A 15,201-nucleotide genomic window follows, 5' to 3' on the forward strand; every position below is an offset into this window, starting at 1 on the left:
ATACAGGACACCAGTTACATAGATCCAAGGAAATAAACATTTTAATGGACCCATACTTCCCAGAATTTGACAGTAGTCCCTAAAAGCAACAAGGATACAACTTGGATTCCCCCTTTTTCTAAAGCACAGGTATTTCTAATTGAGCTCAAAAAGAAACATCTTCGCTACCATCTGTGCATCTGGGTGAGCTGCAGCAACCTTTGCAAATACCTTATTTGCTGTATGGGTTCTTCTTTTCTCTTTGCAAATTATCTGTTTGTAGAGTTTGATTTTTACCAATCTTTTTTTTAGTCGAACTTGATGGAACACTTTTATATGAACAGGTTTCAAATACTTTTCATGAGCTGTTTTCTATGACTATGTCTTTGACTAATTATTTGTTATTCATGGCATGTAACTGTTTGGCTATGTTTAACAGCATGGTTTCTGTTGCTTGATTGGGAGAGGGAAAATCAAAGAATTTGAAGATGGTGATGTGAAAGCTTCTAGCATGAACCTATATGCAAGCACTCTTTCTGTTATCAGCGTTTGATCCTTTTGTAAAGATTTCCTTGTGAATTTTGACTGAAAAAGAATAGAAAAGGGTCATAAATATCATGCACGTAATATCCCAGATTTTTAAAATTAAACTGTTACTGCAGATAAATATTAATCTAGATCTAGTTAGCAATCTGATGTCTGTTACACACCAGCTGACCAGCCCCAAAGCATCTGTAACTTAGCTTTCAACTGCTCTAAAGTAATCCAGGTTGTCTTACTTGTTACAGTAGTTATGCTCAAAACAATTGTTTCCCACCTGTGGTGGATTTGCAGCTGCTTGTAATACTTTATGAATATTCTATGATTATTTATTGTATGCATATTCTAATGGAGTGCCAGATCTGCTTCTGTAATGAAGTTTGAGAAGCCCTTTCTATTGAACGGTCAGCTGTGCTACAATGTGCTAAAATCAACACTCAGATTGCCCTGAAGTTTGCTATGTCTCATGGAGGTATGGAGTAGGACTAGTAGTCCAAATTTGGGGACATTTGAGCATGGGGTTACCTGTCAGCCTCACATTGCCCCCTCCTGTGTGTATCCGCATCTGATGGCCTGCCGCTCTGGGGAGAAGGGGCCTGAACCCATCTCCCTGATTCCCTGATATGAGTTGGGATGTAGGGGACCTCCTAAACCTCTGGGTGAGTGGGCTGAGCTGTTTCCCTGAACCCCCTCATGTGAGCTGGGATCTGGAGGGGTCTGAGCCCATTTTCCTGCCCCGCTGTCTGTATGCTGGGAGCTGGTAAGGACCTTGCTTCTTTAGTGGGTCTGGTGGAGGGGCTGAGCACAGACCTATGGGAAGCCATGCTCCAAGCACAGGTTGGTGAGACCAGTGTGACTATTTGAGAACCGGCACTCTTGGTGCATATTGTGCACAAGCACTGTGAGTGGCGAGGGGGATGAGAATGCTCATTGAAATTAGTGGAGCAGTTAGCATGTCTCAGAGCTTCTGTTTCAGGCTGTATTCATCTCTGTGGGATAGAAATGTAGGGTTGGAAGAGACCTTGAGAACATCTAGTGCAGCCCCCTATACTGAGGCAGGACCAAGTAAGTCTTGCCCAGCTTTTGTAACTGTGCTGGGGTTCTAGATATAGAAAAAGCAGTTGCTGCTGCCTAATTTCATACAGTACTTTCACATATTATTATAGTGGAGTAACCTTTATGATTAAATGTTAACTTTGCAAAGTGCCCTAAATCTGCATGCTTACCCTTGAAATTTGGTAGTTTGGGGTAGAACAGGGGTCTGCAGCCTTTGGCACGCGGCCCATCAGGGTCATCCGCTGACGGGCTGTGAGACATTTTGTTTACGTTGACCGTCTGCAGGCAGCTCCCAGTGGCCGCGGTTCGTGCCTGCGGATGGTCAACATAAACAAAATGTCTCGTGGCCCACCAGCAGTTCACCCTGATGGGCCGCGTGCCGAAGGTTGCTGACCCCTGGGGTAGAGAGTGATCCTAAAATGGAGTCATTTTGAGCAAGGAGTTATCCCCTCCCGAAAAAACATCATTTCATAAAGTTCACAGATTCTACCTTTTTATTATTATTATTAGTGGTATTTTTGCACACACCTGGGGCTCAAGTCTTGACTCTGATTGTCACCTGACTGACAGTAGACACCTGACACTTATCCTAGGAATTGCATGGCACCACTGCCCCTTGGGGAAGCAATTTTGAAATTGTTGTTAAAGAAAAGTTATGCTTGCAAGATTATATCCTGATATACAATTCTTCGCAGATGCTAGAGAGCCACTGATGCTCTGGCTTGATCACTGTGGGAGCTCACCGAACTGGTTTTAGGCAGCTGGTCCAAGTGCATAGGCTGAGAGAACTAATCTCTTTGGGTGGATTAAAGAGAGCCTCAAGGACAGGGGAGAGAGAGACTATTGGGGAATGGAGAGACCCCCAGAGGTTAGAGGCCTGGTGGAAGATAGATAGATAGACATGCGTGTAGATCTTTTATTTTTTGAAACTCCTTTTCTTTTCTTTTGTTCCTACTGTTAAGATTAAACAATACTTTGGGTTAGAAGGCAGTTTTTGTTCACTATATTCACCACTAGTCACGAGCTCCCGGAGAGAAAAAGTGTAGGTACCGAATCCAGTAGGAACTGTTGGGGGTAAGCGTGGTTTGTACTCAGAGTACTGAAGCCTAGCACTCAGTCTAAGCATGGGAGAATCAGGGGTTCCACCCCAGAAATGTAGAGGTACAAGACGTAACACCTGGGGGGGTACACTCAGAGAGACAAGAGAATGGGTCAGAGGTTCAGCTAGCTCAGTAACCATGACAACATGAACGGAGAGATTGCTACATAAAGAGGGTGGAAGTTATTACTATTCTTTCTATTGCGGGAGTGTATCAGGTCCAAACAAGGATTGGAGCAACCATTGTACTGGGTACTGTACAAACAAATAACCTCCAGCCTGAGAGAGCTCACAGTCTAAGGTCTAGACAGTGCACAAGGGGAGAATAATAGATAAGGCAGGCATGAGCCAAGTTAGCAGCAGTGACAGCAGAGTATATATTAAACAGACAGTAACAAAGCAATAGCGTGAGAGAATTGCGAATAAAATTTTATGTTTAATTTTTACTAGTTCCCTATTTGAGGTTTTTGTTTTTAAACAAATCCAATCTTGCTGGTGCAAAGCTCTCCTCTGATTTACATTTTGATTAAGTCGCTGCTAATGACACACGGAAGATGATTTTACTCCTGTTTTGTCCTTGCCATTTTTGAAGTCTCTCTTTAAAATTCCGTCCTCCCTTTTTTATGTTTACTGTTCAACTTCATCAAAATGATCTGTCTACAGCAGAGAGCCCTGCTGGGATAGGCTGGCTGAGTAAGCCACAGGCAACCCCACAACTTCTACCTGCTAAGGGTGCTTGCTAATGAGTGAGTCTGTGATGTGGCTGTGGAGTAAAGATCTAATGAGACCCCAAAGGAACCAGAGCATCCAGTATTTCTTTCCCGCAAACCTCCCCCGCCCCCTTTTTTTTTTTAGTAAACCATGATATTACCTCGTATACTGTTAGTGGTAGACTTCCACAATCTGTTGAGATTATAATTGGTTAGTTGTCATCGAGTCCCTGTGTTTCAGCTGCATGGGATCTATTTACATTTCTTTCATTAGCAGGTATGTGAGTTTTTAAATATTCGGTGGTTCTTTTAAAAATTCTTCCACTTGTTTGTTTTCAAGTCTTTCCCATCTTAAACACCTTCAGTACCTTTATCTCCAGATTTACCTATTTATGGACAAATGTTAGTGCACGGAGTTGAAAATGTACATGAACTATTTTCCTTCAACCAACAGAACCCCCTTTCGAGAATTCACTTACGTCCATTTTGTGATCCGAAATACTGTCTATTCACTGGAAAGAATGTGAGCGCAATCCACCCTCTCCCACTAATAAAAACAAAACTAGGTAAGCAATCTCTTCCTGGAGAGGAAGACAGAATTAGGGGAAATCATAGCAATAGAAAGAAGAGGGATTGGCTCAGAAAGACATGTTAAAAGAACTAAGTGCACTGGTACGTCAGCTGAGAATCTGGCCCAGTATGAATAACTCTTAGTGATAACTGAAGGTGGTAGAAAGGTAAGTCTACAAATGTTTGTGTAAATAGCAAGGAGGGAGAAGGAATTATTTAGGATGGTGCAAGGAGCTATAACAAATAGAAATTTCTTGATAAAATCAATAAATTGAAAATCTAGACTGAATACAGAGAAAATGCTGTAATAGTGACATCTGTTACACCGTGGACTATCCCACTGTGGGAGGGAATGGAGACACTTAAAACTAGGCAGGACAGAGAAGCAGGAAATATTGTGTGAATAATTCTCCACTGGTGGGGGCATCGGCTAGGCCTCTACTTTCTATTGGTCTATGATTTGGAAGTGCTCTGACAATTTAAAATGGGTTGCGTCTCCAAGATAGAGGACTTGCTTCTCTTGCTATTGTCAGATTTGGATCATGCAAAGTTTATGGAATGAAAGCTGGAATTAAGGGCAGAAATCTAGTTTTATATTTGTAAAATAAAGACCATACAGTTAATTCTTGCTGGTTTAATTTGCAAAGCTTTGCTTCTACAAACCAGATCACTTCTCTACCACCATCTGCTCCCATTACCTAGTATTTTAGAGAGGTGGTTGGGGTGGGGAAAGGGTGCAACGTGGGGAGGGAAGTCTTCTTTTTTTAATAAACTTGGATTTATTCTATCCAGAGAAATTTTCAGAACATAATACCGAAAAATAAGTATCTACTGCTTCGAATTTCTGACAGACACCTGGCATTCAGTCATGGAGTCTCATTCTTGTATTGTCCTGTGTATATATCATTTTATCGTTTGGCTGTGAGTTCATCTCATAATTTATCAAGATCAGATTCTAATAATCGCTTCCCTTTGCCAAAGACATGCTGACCTCTAGTGTCAGTCCCTCAATTTATTTTCTGCTTTGTGATTTGTGATCAATATAGAAAAATCAGTTCTTGTTCTGTGTAGCTCTCTTGAGTTCCTGGAGTTTCTGATTAATTTAGACTCAGTGACTCTACAAATTCCTCCAGTACAAGCTGAAAGTTTAACTTGAATTTATCAGCAAGATCTGATATATCAAATAAAAACCCAACTACGAGGAACTACTGAGTTTGTATTTGATTTTATTTTTTGCCACCCAAAGTCATATCTTGAGACCCTCAACTAAATTGCTTGTTTCACCTTGAATCTCCCTATGTGCTTTCTCTCAAACTTTTTATTCTCTCTCTGTCTTCCACATTGTGGTCCTTTCAGAGTATACAAAATAATTAATAAACGAGGGACTTAGCTTTTGGACAGCTAATTTTAGAGAGAAACATATCAGTCTCTTTTTGTTAAAAGGCTGAAAAATGTATATGTGTATATTTCCATAGCACAACATTTTCAACAATTCTTCTTTTTGCCCTTTGTTAGTGTTTTCAGAAGAATATTTCTAAACTCCTGAGGATCTGTTTGTCTCCAAAATTATGAGAATATATAGCAACAGAATTAAACTTGGCTTTTCTGTGCATGTAAAATAATTATTCAAACATTCTGAAATGGTTCCGTCCAAAAGGACACATTCTCATTTTCTCCTTCAAGAATTATGTTCAAGTTCTCATTAATGTAAAATCAACAATATTTCTAACCCTTGTATGCTTTTTCCAGTTAAAACCATGTTCTTACTTTCTCCTACCCATTTACATCTCATGTTGTAATGCTACTCTTCTCCTTTTTCTTTAGGGTATTCCCAACCATAGATTTACCTTTAGACTCTTTCCCAAAAAACATGAGAAATATTCTCTCCTTGTCTTAATCAGTGTGTTTTGCACTCAGCAGCAGCCCACTAAAAATATACTCCTATGCTTGTGACAGTGTCACAATTTAGTGTATATCTGTGTGTATCTGTATCAAACTACAAACTCTGTTTGGTTTTGTGAGCAGCATTGGGTCGTAAGACAATCCTGTGCCTTCCCTCTTATCCAAGATGGAGTCCAAAGGACTGGCATTCCAAGAGGTGTTCACAGAGGATGAACAATTCAGAGCCATGAAGGCTCGCTAACAGGGAATGAGTTCACCCTGGCAGTTCAGTAGGTATGCTAAAGAGGGTGTCCAAGCTGCAAGAAACCTGTTTTTCTAGTCTGGACTTCAGGTGGGTGGTAATCAAGCAATGACTTACCCAGTGGGAGGAACCTCGATCACCTGAGGGGGAATTTGAGGCTGACCAGGAGGGTCACATGACAGAGGGGACTGGAAATGTATAGAAGGTCTGCTCTTACCCATCAGAACAAGAAGGCAAAACTGGGAAGGAGGAGAGGAGGGTCTTAAGACTCTGGAAAGCCTGACCAAAACTCAGGAGGCTCTCAGAGGGTGAAGACATTGGCAGGAAAGTTTTTTGCATGTAGTTGTTTGTTACTTTTGCAAGGATCAGTAAGTCTTCTGTGCTGGATAAAGAGAGTGTGCGTGTGCACGCACGCGTACAAGAAGTTGCATTGCAAAGCATCTGTGGTCCTTGGTTTATCTGTTACATGTCATAGAATTGTAGGACTAGAAGGGACCTTGAGAGGTCATCTGGTCCAGTCCCCTGCACTCATGACAGGACTATATGTCCCTGAAGGGTTAAACTGTAAACCAGTGTACCCACAAGGGTGGGGTTGGGTGGGAGGGGAGGTTAGCACTGGTCTTTGAGCATAGGGCAGCTCAATTCCCATGTTCCACTTCCGAGAAGAAGTACCAGACAGGACGTCTGCACCCCAGGAGTGAGCCTGAGTGGCTAGATCCAGAGACCAGGCCTGATACTGCTCAAATCTAGTGGTCTTAGAAATACACAGGATCTAGCCCTTGGATCCAAACATGGCACCCCGGTGAGGTCTGTCAGCTAGTGCCAAGCATTTCCCCGTGTGGAAATGGCAGCAGACTCAGACACCAATCTTCAGTAGATTGGCAGGATCTAGGGTCAGTTGCATGGAGGCCTTGTTCAGCTATACTACCTAACGCTCCCCCATCTGTCTCTGCCTCATAATGAACCTTACTGAGATTGGGGGAGGATTGTAGACGGCACAGTGTGAAAATCCACCTAGGTTAATTCTCACTACTGGCCAAGATCAATTAGTGCAATGTGCCTATGGGTTCTGGGCTGATGGGGTTCCTGAGGATTAGAAGAAAGTGAAGAGCAAGATGTGGAGCAAGAATTCTCCTTGTCCACGCACCCTGGACTGGGACACTAGGATTTCAGTCTCCCCTCTACCTACAAGGGTATTCAGAGCATTCTGGGAATCATTGCGTTCTGAAAATCTGTCTAAACAAAGTGATTCCATAGGATACAATAGATTAGATAAATGAGCGGCAGGGTCGTTGACTTTTCAGGATGTAGTTCAATTTACCTGAAGGAGGGGAAAAATTAGATTTTGTGGAGTGGCTATCTTTTAGAAGCAGAGCAAAATAAAAGTGGGACTCTGGAAGAATTACTTATAGAAAAACTTTAAAAAAAAATGTTGGTCAGAAATACAGAAAATGTTAAAATCACATTTAAACACAAGCCAGTATTTCTCCAGAAAGATCAGAAAATCAAGTGACAAGGAAAAAAAAAAGGCTATTCAGGTGTTGAACTCTGTATACTGGTGTAAAAGAGTAAGAGCAAGGTTATCAAAAATTCAAAGAACCCAGCTGGATATTGTCAAGGGAGAGTTCATTGAACAATAGCTAAAATAGAAGAGGAAAAAAATGAGCCCTAGTACTGCAGATGACATTAAATTATCACTAGAAAAAAGAGAAGAGATGCTGAATAGATTTAAAAGTAAACAAACTAAATGTCATGAATTCTATAAACAGCGAACAACATACAGGACAAAATCAAATAGTGAGAAGAAAAATAAAAATGAATTTTTGTGTGCCTGCTTATAGTTTTCAACCAGTTAAACACTAAAGATGACAGGTGAAGTCATGGCTCCATTGAAATCAATGGGCATTTTGTCATTGACTTCAGTGGAGCCAGAATTTTTTCACAACAGATTGCTCTTGTTGTATACTATTCTCTTTGGTGGCAGTAGGAAGTCTCTGTGTGTGACTGGCTGAATAGGGCCCTAAAGCTACCCTATTGATAGTGAAATAAAAGATATAGCAAAATTATTGGACAAGAAGGCAGAGGAAAATGAGTCCCACAAAGTTCACTGGGTACTGAAGATCCTGTACGACATCAGGCAAGAGGCAAAGAATGGACCAAAGATGTGAGAAAAGTGGAGTCTGGCCATTTAACTTAATTCTTTAACACCTGCTGCCTGCCAGCTGGTAACTGGGACATGCAATTTGATAAACGTGCTTTGAACGGACATGGTTTTGCATCAGTCTTGAAAGCACCAGCCCCCAAAGCATCTGGCATCTGAAAATAGTTTCTTGCAGAGGAAGTGTTTCTGGAAATTGTTGCCTGGCTGGCTCGTGCCTGTTTGTTTGTGTGTCTTCAGCTGCACAAATAGCTCTTGGAAAAATTAGGTTAATTATCAGATAAAATAGGCTGAAAAAGAGAAGACGGGTTGAAGAGAGAAATGTGTGTTAGCGTGACAGTTCTGGTTATATACTAAATTGTAAAAGCCCTGAGGAAAGAGATCATGGAAGTGGCAGACATACGTACAACACTCTAGAAAATATATGACAGATGATATTCTCCCTCAAGTGCAATGTTGGAATAATCATGGAACGCTGATGTTAGAGAGAGCCGGCCCATGGAGGCCAGAAGAGGTTGTTTTGGGTGTAGTTTTTTTACTTGACAGCTCTGTCTGTGCATACACAGACGCAGCATCAAAAAAAGAGACGTTTCTGAGAGTGTCAGCATTATTCTAAATAACACAAAGATAACTACACCTGTAGTTTTGATAGCACACGACTTACTAAGACTAGGGAAGGAATGCAGTCTAATGGATAAAGCAGGGGGCTTGAAGAACCTCCTGAGTGCAGGCCACTGACCCATTATGGCCCTGATTCAGGAAAACATCCCTATTTAGGACAACACTTAAATGTGCGCTCAAATTCTTTTGATGTTAGTGGGACTTCAGCACATGCTTAAAGTTCCACATCTGCTTCAGTGATTTTCTGAATTGGGGCTTACGTGACATGGGGCAAGTCACTCTTCTCTCTGTGCGTCTGTTTACCTACCTGTAGTTTGGCCTAATAATATTTACCTACCTCACAAAGGGGTTTTGAGAGCCTTAATTCATTAATGTTGGCAAAGCAGGTTTAGATCCTTGACTGAAAGCTGCTAGAAGTGGGCAAAGGATTATTAATTTGCTGTAGATCACCTTATTGCATGGTTACAAAGTCTGCTGTACACCTTGCATCAGGTGCTGTAGGAAGAAATCTGGTTAAATTATTCAACTTCCAAGACATTCTATCTGGTAAAGCTGGTGTCTTCACAGACTAATGCTGGGCTACCTAAATTTCCTTTTGGTAGTTTACTGGAGCATTAAATTACAAACATGTTTATTCTTCCTGTTAAGGATGAAAGAAGCTCAACCTTTTGTAAAGTACAGAATCCTCAGCTTGTATCAATCAACAGTCTGAGGCAAACTGCTAGTTTTTCATGAGCTGGGTAATCATGCCGTATGTAATTGAAAAAAGTGATTCCCCCCCCCCCCCCCCCGTATGTTTGTAAATCTCTCAGACTTTACCTGTGAACTCAGTGTCATGGTGATGATGCTCCTATTCCTTGAACAAGTAACTAAATAACGATGAAAACATTTTTCACAGCAGAGCGTGTCAAAGTGCCACATGTTTCACAAACCTAGAGCACTTCGATTTTCTGACCAGCCAGCTTATTGTAATGCCGAATGTTTAAATAAAAATATGCAGACCGAGTATGGTGTATCCTCTGTTCTGGCAGAACTGCTCTCTGTGGAGGACCTGCGAGGGGAAAGGTGATTGTCACCTTTTTGTTCCCCCAATCCTGGGGCTGAGCCAGCGGCAGGCATAATTTAAAAGAGCCCAAGGGGTGTTCAGAAGGAATGGCACACTAAAGACCATTCTGCTGGTTGGAGATAGCTATATCTGGCTCTGTCCTCCAACACACTGTCTGCCCCAGAGACAATGGGAGTGTGCGGCATACAGGTGACTATGCTGGCTCTGCACCACTCAGGGTAGAGCAGTACAGCCACACAGGGACTGATGATCTGACCCATTGTCTTTCTTTTAACAAAGAAAAATGATTTCTAAATATAAAACTAACTACCCTTCCACCCATCCCCACATATACCCCTTTGTCCTGGATAACTGAAAATAGGGAGGGTCTTCCACAGAAATGTGAACCAACAACACTGCTGGAGGGATACATATTTATGTCTTTTTCTTTTTAAAAAGCCACCACAGTGTCATCAAGTACATAAAGGACTTATTCTGTTATGTGTATAAGCTTCCCAAACACAATCTTGTTTATACCTTTCAATATGGCCAATCCTAAGCAGTCAAAATTCAGGACTCATGAGGTCTCTTTAAAAGGGTGCATTTTCAATTATCTTTATTTGCTTTCTGGTATTGAGCATTTAGAGGTCACATTTTCAGGCTCCAGAAAAGCAAGAAAGTAGTTGTCCGGTAAATTAGGAACTTCTCTGTGAAAGTGTGTTGGTATTTTTTTTTTCCTTTGGTAAGTCACCTAGTATAGTGTCATGTCTACAAACCAATTTTCTATGTCAAATGAAACCTTTATTTTCAAACTCCTTCCTAAACCCGATTCTGGAAACTTTGTTTGAACAAGCTGAAACCCCAAAATGACCACTATTAAATACAAAGAAAAAATATTTTGGTAATAAGATTGTGACAAAAAAACAAGAAGTTATGAAATACTAATTGAAACACAACACTGATTTCAAGGCAGTGCTGTCCATAATTTCCCTTCCTGCCTTTAGCTATTGCAGAAGAGATTGTATAGTACATGATGCACATATTTCAGACCCCAGCAAAAGCTAATAATGGAAGAGAGTTAGAAACAGAAATTCAGCTGTAATTCTGAACATTCTTGGTTTTTATTGGTTTTGGCCAAAGCTGCTTATTGTGATTTAGTAGAGTCATTAATAAATATTCTCCCATCTTTCCTCAAAAATGCAGATGTACAAATTAATGTCAGTTGCATGCACAATGTTTCCAGTAGCATCTTAATGACAGGTTTACTTCACTACTTCTCAGTGAGCAAATACTTGTTCAGTAGAATTAATTGAAATGCCAGTAGAGGAAACAATAGCAGGTGAAATGAGATGGCTCTCCAACAGTGCTTTGGAGCTACACAATCAATGTAAAACTGGACTAGATTGAACACGTACCAATGAAAATACCTCAACATATTTAAAACAATAAATACAAGACACCGTTCAGTTTAATGCAATAAGAATAAACCCTTATTTCAAAGTTTGAATTTGGATGACGTGTATTACCTTTGAGAACAGACTCTATTTTGTTGACAGATGTGCGTGGGGAAAAAGTCCAGATACACTTTCATGATACACTGTTATCCATCAGTGTCCCACTAAGATCTATTGAGCAAAATTCTGCTTCTGTTAGCATCAGTGAAACCCTTTGACTTGAATTTGGCCCTGCGGGTGCACTAATGCTAAACCTTCTTAAAGTGTGCTATTTGGGCAAATGGCTCCCTAGAGTTTCCTCATGCAATAGAATTCACATTAAAAGTGTACACAATAGAAAAGAAAAACAACCAATAGGGATTTATTTTTTATGTCGGAATGTTTCTTCTTCATAGAAAGGAGCAGCAAAGAGCATGGAAGCGGGGACAGAGAGATTGAGAGCAAACACACAACAAAGACTTCTGGGATCCTGCTATCTTTAAAAACCTGGTTATTGACAAAGAAGGGGAAGAATTACAATAAGGGTCAGACAGACATGAAGTTAAGCCAGGAGAACGAGATAAGGCTTGGGAGATGGACAATTGCAGCTGTGACTAGTGGAGTGTCCTGTCACTTCCAGGCTTTCCCCCCTTTACCCCTCTTAGGTAATGTACAAAAGACATTTAAGCTAATGCTATTCCCTAGTTGACTTTTCAGGAACATTAAATGAGAACTATGGAGTGAAGAGCAAATAGAGGTGGTGAGGTGGATTCTGTGCAGTGTCACAGGTGTACATTTGACATACTCCTGGATAGACCTACTCAGGCCTAAATAAGTTGAATTTGGCCCAGAGTTTGTGAAACTTACACTGAAATACATACTAGAATATTCTCCTCCTCCCCTTATTGGTGTCTACTACTCAGCTGAGGGAAAGAGAATAACTTTATGTGACACATAATAGTGCTGGATTGTTGTTGACCCTTATCCATATGTGGCCCATGTACAGGCAGTTGCAGTCCCTCCTAAAAGAAATGCAAGGGTGTTTCCTTCTCTGTGCCTTGGAGATGACCAGAGCTGCACAAGGGACACGTGGGAGGTATAATGATTACAAAGTACTGTATATCATTTGGCTGAAAGGTCTCATGTGCTGTGGGGTTCCAGACGAGATGTGGCCCCTGGTAAACAAGGAAGACAAAGCTGGAACATGAGTTGTGTGGAAGCCAGTTTGTTGTAGTAATTGTAGCTGCTTTCTTCAGTTAATGCCTCCTGCTTAAGATAGACTGATTTTCTTTTTGTCATGACAGGAAGTGGGGGCCTCACCTCCCTCCACACTGACCTTCAGATAGGGTTATGTATACTGAGTGTAGCAGGCTATACTACACACCTCTCCTTGACCTTAAAAGCACAATCCTTCCCCAAGCAACCTCTGGGTGGGGTAGTTCTGCTCTGCCTCCAGCTCAGGGCTGTGCCTAAAAGGTCTAATCCAGCCTACAGTGTTGTTACATGTTAGTTTGTAGGAACAAAGTGGCTATATGATGTGCATGCGTCTAGAACCCTTTAATATGCAGAACAACAGTGCACTGACTTGGCAAATTTAATAGAGCACATATTTCTTGAACATCTCTGTTTAAATCTGAAAACTGTTATTTTTGGTGAAATGAAGGAGGAGTTTCAAGAGACTTTTACCATAATGTCTCATTATTTGTCAAAAGATCTTACTGGGAGGTTATTGCTAAAGGGAAGTAGGCAAGCAAATATATAATGAATGCATATGAAGAAATTATGTTTTTAGTAGACATGGATTCATAGATTCTAGGACTGGAAAGGACCTCGAGAGGTCATCGAGTCCAGTCCCCTGCCCGCATGGCAGGACCAAATACTGTCTAGACCATCCCTGATAGATATTTATCTAACCTACTCTTAAATATCTCCAGAGATGGAGATTCCACAACCTCCTTAGGCAATTTATTCCAGTGTTTAACCACCCTGACAGGAACTTTTTCCTAATGTCCAACCTAGACCTCCCTTGCTGCAATTTAAGCCCATTGCTTCTTGTTCTATCCGTAGAGGCTAAGGTGAACAAGTTTTCTCCCTCCTCCTTATGACACCCTTTTAGATACCTGAAAACTACTATCATGTCCCCTCTCAGTCTTCTCTTTTCCAATTATATGGCAGGAAATTGTACCTTGCTACAATATTCAAAAAAGTGCAACATTTTGAATAGCAGAAACACTGGAGAAGTGAACTTTTGTGTAATACAGAGATGGCCACGCAAAAAAAAAAGAAGCTTCTGGACAGACTGAACAAAGCATGACAATTTTATTTAAGCTCCAAAGGGTTAATTAGCTGACAACCTAGCATGCTTTCTACAGGTATTCGTGCAACACTATAGTCAAGGTTTAGAATGAGTTGTCCTTTCTAAAACTCTAATTTCAGTTTCTTAACTTCCTCAAAACAGTGCTTTTGGGACCTCATGCAGTTTTCATGCTTTGCTCTGTCCAGAAGCATTTATAGAAGTTCTAGAATCCGTGCAACCATTTCTGGGTTATCTAAAAGTTCCCTTTTCCAGTCTTTATTAAAAGTGCCATAGCACAGTGGGTTTTTTTAGTATAACTGTACAGTGTGCAATTTTACATGACTAGTAAAATTATTTCATCATAAGAACGTGTCCCTAATCACTGTTGTTAAATGGAAAAGCAAGTTTCGAAAGTTGAAAGGCACAATCATAATCCCTGTAAGATTTATTAGAAGGTGGCTGATACGGTATAAAGCTCTCATCACTCCAGAAAGCAGGGTTCCAGCATGGATATTATTTCAGCTAAGCAAGTCAGCAAGGACAAAATCCAGTGTGCTAACATGAGCAGTACGCCAATGGGCACACTTACTGTCCCTCCACTCTCTCCACTGGTGCTGTTCTTTTGTCAGGGGAGTGAGTTTTGGAGTTCAGGATTCTTGAAAATTTCAATCTCTCCACTGACTGGCAAGAACAGAGCTAGGAGGCAGAAGAGATACCAATGCACAGTGTCTTACCACCTGCATGCCCCCTCTAGGGCTTTTACATCTCCCAAGGATAGCTGGCATGGTAGGCCTAATTTCAAATCTGCCAGTTTTAACAGCATTCTTCAACCCCCAAGACAAACATGAGTGCTTTCATGTTGAGCGGTGGGGACCAAATGAATTATGTTCCTATCTCCCTGTCCTCTGTCCTACACTCAGCCTAATAGGAACCCCATACCCACAGTGTTCACTTTGTCTCCCTTGACCTTCTCTTCCCCATATTTACAAAACATATAAAGTTTCCCATACCAGGAAGCGTCCCCCATCCTTCCTTTTTCTTTGCTTGCTAGCCACCTGCTCTCCCACTTGGCTAACTTTACGCTGGTTCCTCCTTTCTCCCGGCCACAACTGCTGCTGTGATGGGCTCTGTTTTCTAACCGCTCAGATGAGGTGCCAACAGGGAGCAGTAGTGAATCAGGATCATTGATATGTATGCTGCAGGAGAAAGCATGGCCTTGACTCAGCTCCGCCTACCAGAACTTCACCCTCTACCCACATGGTCCAACCCAGCCAAAACCCCGGAAATGAGCTCTCCCCAAAGATTAGCTGGAATGTATTAAACGTTTGTCTCTCCCTTCTTTAGCTCCATTGACCACTCCATTATCTTTTCCTTTTCGCACAAGCGGTGTAACCTTTAACCTTCCCTCTCCCGGGGCTTGCTGATTCTAACCGCTTCCCTCTTTTGAAGATCTTCTTTCCCTTTCCTACTCGAAAAACCTGTTTTCCATGCTCTGCTCACCTCTTACTATGCTTACTGGAACTTCTTCCTGTCCAACTTCCCTGCTGTGAA

This window comes from Emys orbicularis, chromosome 7 (assembly GCF_028017835.1).
Source record: "Emys orbicularis isolate rEmyOrb1 chromosome 7, rEmyOrb1.hap1, whole genome shotgun sequence".
Classification (NCBI taxonomy): domain Eukaryota; kingdom Metazoa; phylum Chordata; order Testudines; family Emydidae; genus Emys; species Emys orbicularis.